At 47.6% G+C, this 7162-nt stretch overlaps 1 pseudogene; it reads right to left on the minus strand.

Annotated features, from left to right (window-relative positions):
• Positions 1–6581: 6581 nt before the first annotated feature.
• LOC140607611 (U6 spliceosomal RNA) lies at positions 6582–6680 on the minus strand (annotated as a pseudogene).
• Between the last annotated feature and the right edge of the window lie 482 nt (positions 6681–7162).

Below are 7162 nucleotides of genomic sequence, written 5' to 3' on the forward strand. Positions count from 1 at the left end.
TGTGGTCTGGAGCCGGAGAGTCTTCAGTTCAATCTCCCAGATGGTGTTGGAGCTGAGGGTCTGTGGGCCAACTCTGAGCCGCAGGGCTACGGAACACACAAACCAGCTAGGCTCCCTCTCAGGCTACCGCCCTGTTCCTCTGCAACAGAATGGGCAGCAGGCCACGCGTGCCCCTGACCTGAGTGCTCTGTGTGTGCAGGCCCTGTGCTCCACACGGAGCAAAGGGAGGCTCCTGCCTGCTCAGCGCTGGACCAGCAGTGACCGAGCTACTAAAACCATCCTGTAGGGAGTCCTGCTGCTGCAGTAACCAATCGCCACAAACGCAGTGGCTTACAACAGGAATGTATTCTCTTAGGGTTCTGGAGGTCAGAATATGAAATGAGTCTTAAAGAACTCAAGGTGTTGGAAAGGGCCCCTTCCTTCCGGAGGCTCCAGGGGAGAATCTATTCCCTAACTCTCCCAGATTCTAGAGGCTTCTGGCATACCTGGGCTTGTGGCTGTGCCACTCCAAGCTTTGTTTCTACCATCCCATTGTCTTATCCTCTTTCTGACCCTCCCGTGTCCTTATAAGGACCCCTGTGGATACACTGGGCCCACCCACATAATCTGGGATAATCGTCCCAAGTCAAAACCTTTACATTTATCAGCACCTGCAAAATCCATTTTACCATGTCAAGTAACAAAGTCACATGTTCTGGAGAAGAGGATGTAGACACCTTTGGGGGGCGTTACCCTGCCTACCACAATGACTGGGTATATCATCAGAACTTCCTAAGTCAGACCCTGACAGCAGCTCCTAGGCTGTTCATCTCCAGAGATCAAGCCCCTCGTCACGGTCCCTTCAAGATCCGGGCTCTAGGCCAGAAGAGCGACTTCTTCCACTGGCCATTTCTTAGTCTGACCCTCCCTGTCCTGTGCATTGACTTCTCGAGTGTCAGAGGCTGAAGGGCCAGGGCCAAGATCATGCTATTTCCCCAAGCCCAGGGCACACAGCTCATAAGAGCCAGGGAAGAGGTAACCTCTTGGCAGCAAAGAAGAAAACTGGCAGGAGGGCCAGACAAAAGCAGTCAGAGCACTGGCCAAGGAGGAAGAGTGGATAGTCATTGGAAAGGAAAAGAAAACTAACAAATCCAGCACTGCTTTTCCCTAAAACAGTGACTCCCTTGGCCCCACAGACCCCGCCACACTGGTGTGAACTGAGTGTGAATCACTTGATGGCCACATGTCCTGAGCCCATTAATGGCTCCTTGGAGCAAGTGGAGTGACAGGTGCCCGTTCCCACCAAGTAGTCAGAGAATGGGCCCACAGAGCAAACCGAGGCATGCTTTGGCCTGTCCACCATGTCCAAGAGTGCAAAGACTGTGCTTTGGACTTAGAGGTAGGAGGACCAACCATCCGGATTTTCCTGAAACGGAGGGCTTTCCTAGGAAGATGGTGGTAAGTTGGCCCCACAGACCCCAGCAGTGGGCTTGGCTCCTGTTCACCCTCCAACCCCATCAGCTGGCAGGTTTCGGAGCTGTTAAGAAAGACTATCCGTGCGAAGCAATGTCTGCAGGTCCAGACGGAACTAAGGGGCCCTTGCAATTGTGGCTGCTGAGTCACACCTGTTCCAGGCAGGGCTGATTCAAGAGCTTGGTTTTCCTTGTCACTAAGAAGATGGAGGGTGGGCTCAGGTTGGAAAGAGGAAGGGAGGAACAGGTCCCCAAATTTTTTTTTAAATTTTTATTTATTTATGATAGTCACAGAGAGAGAGAGAGAGGCGCAGAGACACAGGCAGAGGGAGAAGCAGGCTCCATGCACCGGGAGCCCGATGTGGGATTCGATCCCGGGTCTCCAGGATCGTGCCCTGGGCCAAAGGCAGGCGCCAAACCGCTGCGCCACCCAGGGATCCCAAGTCCCCAAATTTAATACTACTCCACTGCCTACTCAGAAGCCTGCAATAGAGGCATGCCTGTCCAAGGTCAAGGATACTCGTGTGGGGGCACAGGATGTGCTGCTGGAAGTGTGGGGTGCTGCATGCTGGGGTTAGACAGACCCTGGATACCCTGCTTCCCGGCCGAGCAATCCTGAGCTGAGCCCTGAGTGAGCCCCTGGCATCTCTGAGCCTGTTTTCTCACCAGGAAGAGATTAATGAGACCCCCTACACAGAGTTAAGATGAACAGTAAACAACCAACATGTGAATTTGCCTTCTACGCAGGAGGGGAGGTGGCTCCCATCCTGACCAAGGTCAGTAGGAAAACAAATTAGCAACCAGAGGCTGCCTGGTGAGCTGTGAATTAGAACAAAGGGAGCAGGACAAACCCAGGGCTTTCACCCAAGCTCAGGACCCAGGGCCGGTCCCTCCCTCCCAGCTGTTCCTTCTTCAGGATTTCTCACCCGTCCCTGGCACTCCCATCCTTCCAGCATTACCTCATATTGGCTGTGTTACAGATGATTTAGATCCTGGTTCCATTATATGACACACAAACACTCTGCTACATTTAAAAAAGAAAAAAATTTTTTAACATAAGTGATCTCATTTGACCGTCCCAGCAACCTTTTGGAAATAGGTGTTAATCTACCCATTTACCAATGTGGAAACCGAGGCTTGGGGAGGCTAAGAAAGTCAGACCCACCTCTCCAGACACTAAGTTCAATGCTTTCCCCACTGAATGAGACCCTGTGACATCAGACGTGTTGGCAGGGGAGGGTGTCCCCCTGCAGAGAATGCCCCCCAGCTGACAGCACCTGGAAGACACTCCTGTCCTTTGGGTAACTTCCTGGCAGTCCAAACTACTTGACAGGTAGAAAGTTCTTTCCAAAAGGATATGAGTCTCCTTCTCAGTCCCCACTTGACTGCTGAGAGATAACATCCTGGGTCTTATCTCTGACTCATCCTCCCATACCCCTTACCCCAGACACCCTGAGCCAACTTCCCTCAGCTGCTGAATATGGAAGGGACAACTCCAATGTACTTGTATGTGAGACAAGGAAATTTACTAGGCTGAGCAGAAAAGAATAATCTCAGTAGGAGGATAATCATGTAAACTACAATCAGGAAGGAGTCCCAGTCCCCTGGTGGGCTGTGCTGGCCTAAATCACAGAGCCCGGCTCTGCTCTCATGGTGCCTCCACCTGACCTCAAGAAAGACCTGACACCCTCAGGAATCCAGCCAGAGAAGGGGTCAGGAACAAAGCGCTGGACCTTGTCCCCTGACAGAGGGCTACAAAACTACTTACTGACTTTTGTAGAGTGGGAGATTTTGAAGACCAGAATCGACCAGAACGTTTATCTACGAAGGAAGCACCAAAGCACTTGTCACCAGATATGGCTGCCAATTTGACCAGCCTCACAGCCCGTGCAGGAAGGGGAGGAAGGTGCAGGTAGAAGGCAATCTTACAAACTCAAAGAGGTGAATCCAGCGATGCTCGCTGCAGCATCCTTGTGATCTGGTGGCCCTGGAAACAGCCTATGTGCCCACCAGTAAAGGAATCAGTAAGTGGACTATAATACCCTCACCTATATCATAGAATTTTTTGCAGTATTAAAAAAGAATGAGAACACTATGAACCTCAAAAACTTAAAAAAAAAAAGCTACCATATGATCCAGCAATTCCACTTCTGGGTATTTATCAGAAGGAAACAAAAACACCAACCCAAAGAGCTATCTGCGCCACCATGTTCAGTGCAGCATTATTTACAATAGCCAGGACATTGAAACAACCTAACTGCTCAGCAATGGATGGATGGATGGATCGATGGATCGGTGGATAAAGGAAATGTGGTATCTATATAAAATGGAATATGATTTGGCCCTAAAAAAGAAGGAAATCTTGTCAATTGTGACAACATGGTTGGAACTTGAGGGTTTTACACTAAGTGAAAAAAAGACAAAGACAAATACCATATGATCTTATTTGTATGGAAAATCTAAAAACAAATTCATTCTTAGATACAGAGAACAGATTGGTGGTTGCCAGAGGAGGGCAGTGTATGTGGAGAAAATGGGTGAAGGGGCTCAAACCGCTGAGCTACCCAGGCATCCCTACACTGATTTTTTTTAAAGCAAACTGCATGGGACGCCTGGTGTCTCAGCAATTGAGCATCTGCCTTTGGTTCAGGGCATGGATTCTGGAGTCCCGGGATCAAGTCCCACATCAGGCTCCCTACATGGAGCCTGCTTCTCCCTCTGCCTATGTCTCTGACTCTCTGTGTCTCTCATGAATAAATAAATAAAGTCTTTAAAAAAAAAAAAAAAAGCAAACTGCAAAGGGTGCCTGCCTGGGTGGCTTAGTTGGTTAAGTGTCTGACTCTTGATATCAGCTCAGGTCTTGATCTCAGGGTTGTGAGTTCAAGCCCTGCATTGGGGCCCATGCTGGGCATGGAGTCTACTTAAAAAAATAAAAAAATAGGGACACCTGGGTGGCTCAGTGGTTGAGTGTCTGCCTTCAGTTTAGGGCGTGATCCCAGGCTCCTGGGATCAAGTCTTGCACTGGGGTCCCTGCATGGAGCCTGCTTCTCCCTCTGCCTATGTCTCTGCCTCTTTCTGTGTCTCTCATGAATAAATAAACAAAATCTTAAAAAAAAAAAAAAAACCAGACTGCAAAAAAATAGTACAGTATATCATTTATATTTAACAAACTAGACAAGGCATTTATATATGCATATTCATGTATATAAAGTCATAGAAAAGGATTTGGGTATATATCAAACTGCTCATAGAACCCCTGTTATCTCTGGAGAAGAAAGTAAAATTAGAGGAGTGCTCAAGGGGAAATTTATTTATAATATTAGGATTTGTATTCCTGTTTTAAGTAATTAAAATTAATGACTTAACAAAGCAACAATTTAGAAAAGAAAGCAAGTGTGGTCCTGCTGGCTAAGGTGTATTCCAAAACAGAAAAGAGATGAGATACTTGATGGGACGAGCACTGAATGTTATATTATACATTGGCAAATTGAATTTAAATATTAAAAATAAGTAAAAAAACTTAAAAAAAGAAAGAAAAGAGATGGGGTTGACTTTCCATGTGAGGTTGGGGAGGAGCCTTGGGATGGATGTGAGGAGCTGACTTCATTCTGTCCTTGGTACTAGGGCTGGACACTCTTCCCAAGCACTTCCTGAGCACTGAGGTTTTGCCTGTTCACTGGTCAAGCGGCAAGTGCATCGTTCATGGGGGCATAAGAGGAGAACAAGCTTCCTTCAACTAATATACTCACCTTGGCCCCATCTGATTCTAGTACACAGAGGGCTGGTTAGCTTTTCTCCCATACCTGGGAAGAATGGAGTCTAGGAGGACAAACTGAGCTGCTTTGAGTTCCTTTATGCCGTGAATTCCTACATTATAGGACATAGAGGGTGCCTTATCCATTCTCTGCTGAAGCCAGCTTGGCCTGTTAGTATTATACCCCAGGAGCAGCTTGGAGGAAGGGGGCCTTGGGAGAAGAGAATAGAGGATCAAGGTGGCTATCCTACTTTGCAACCTTGCATTTCGAGCTCAGCAAGAGACAGAAGCTCTCAGGAGAGACCATCACTTGGAGTCATTTCCCCAGTTAAAGAGTGGAAACCCACAGCAGTGGGCAGGGGCAGAACTACAGGTACTCGAGTGCTGGCCTGACAAGCAGCAGAGGCTAGATTCCAATGTCCATGGGCGAACAGGTGGGGCAGAGACCCAAGACCAGACTCCCTGTGTGATGAGGAAACTGGGTGCAGTGGGGGAGCTCAAGACAGAGACAGAAAATTCTCTCCCTGGGACACCTGGGTGGCTTAGTGGTTGAGCATCTGCCTTTGGCTCAGGTCATGATCCCTAGGGTCCTTGGATCAAGTCCTGCACTGGGGTCGCTGGAGGGAGCCTGCTTCTCCCTCTACCTTATGTCTCTGTCTCTGTCTCTCTCTCTCTCTCTGGTGAATAAATAAATATTTTTTAAAAAGAAATATCTCTAAGACTTCTGGTGTCTAGAAATGACAAACTAAGTTTTTGGACCATCACTTACAACATGACAGTAAGGAACCTGTAGACCCCAACAAGAAAATCACCAGGAATCCCAATAGAAAAGCAAAGCATCAAAGCTAGCTGAGCATCTCTGCTGAGCTGTGGTCACCGTGACTTCCACACTGACAACTGCATGAACACCAGAGACAGGAGATAAAGACTCAGGCCCACCTAGGTGGGAGATCTACTAGATCACCCCACATAAATCTGGGGCCCAGCAGAAAGGATGAATAAGAAAAATACTCTGTTGTCTGACACCTTGGCACTGGGTAGAGGTAACAGGGGGAAATTCCCCTGGAGATTCATAACCACGAGCGCGCCCACATGGAGGCTTGCAGTCTGAACTCATGCACCTGAGAAATTAAAGAAAACACAAAAGCAACCTCAAGCAGAGACTTGTCTGAAGTGTCCCAATTTGGTAGCATCTCCTCTTTCTGTGTAGAACAAACCATTTTAATTCAGGCCTCAGAGTATTACCACAGATAAAATTCCCAGGAAAATGAGCAACTTGGAGGCCACACACACACACACACACACACACACACACACAAAGTCCTCGGAGCATGGCCCTGCTAACACCTTGACTGATTTCAGACATCTAGCCTCCAAATCTGAGAGAATAAATCTCTTTTGTTATTCTTGTGCAGGGGCCATGCTAATCTTCTCTGTATCATTCCAACATTAGCATATGTACTGCCGAATCAAACACAAATCTCTGTTGTTTTAAGCCCCCAAGTTTGTGGTGATTGGTGATGGCAGCCTTGGGAAACTGAGGTAGGGGCAGAGGTTATAGCCTAAGGAATAATGACTGAGACATTTCCTAAACTGTTGTAAATCATCAATACTCAGATCCAGTGATCCCAGTTAATCCCAAGCACAGAAGTTAAGAGGGAATTCATGCCTAGACACACTAGTGAAACTGGAGAACACCAAAGACAAAAAGAAGATTTTAAAAGTAGCCAAAGATGGGCAGCCTGGGTGGCTCAGCAGTTTAGTGCCACCTTCAGCCCAGGGCGTGATCCTGGAGACCCGGGATCGAGTCCCATGTCAGGCTCCCTAAATGGAGCCTGCTTCTCCCTCTGCCTGTGTCTCTGCGCCTCTCTCTCTCTCTCATGAATAAATAAATAAAATCTTAAACAAATAAAAATAAATAAAAGTAGCCAAAGAGAAAACATATAGTCTGAGAGCT

Source organism: Canis lupus, chromosome 16 (genome assembly GCF_048164855.1).
Source record: "Canis lupus baileyi chromosome 16, mCanLup2.hap1, whole genome shotgun sequence".
NCBI classification, from domain to species: Eukaryota; Metazoa; Chordata; class Mammalia; order Carnivora; family Canidae; genus Canis; species Canis lupus.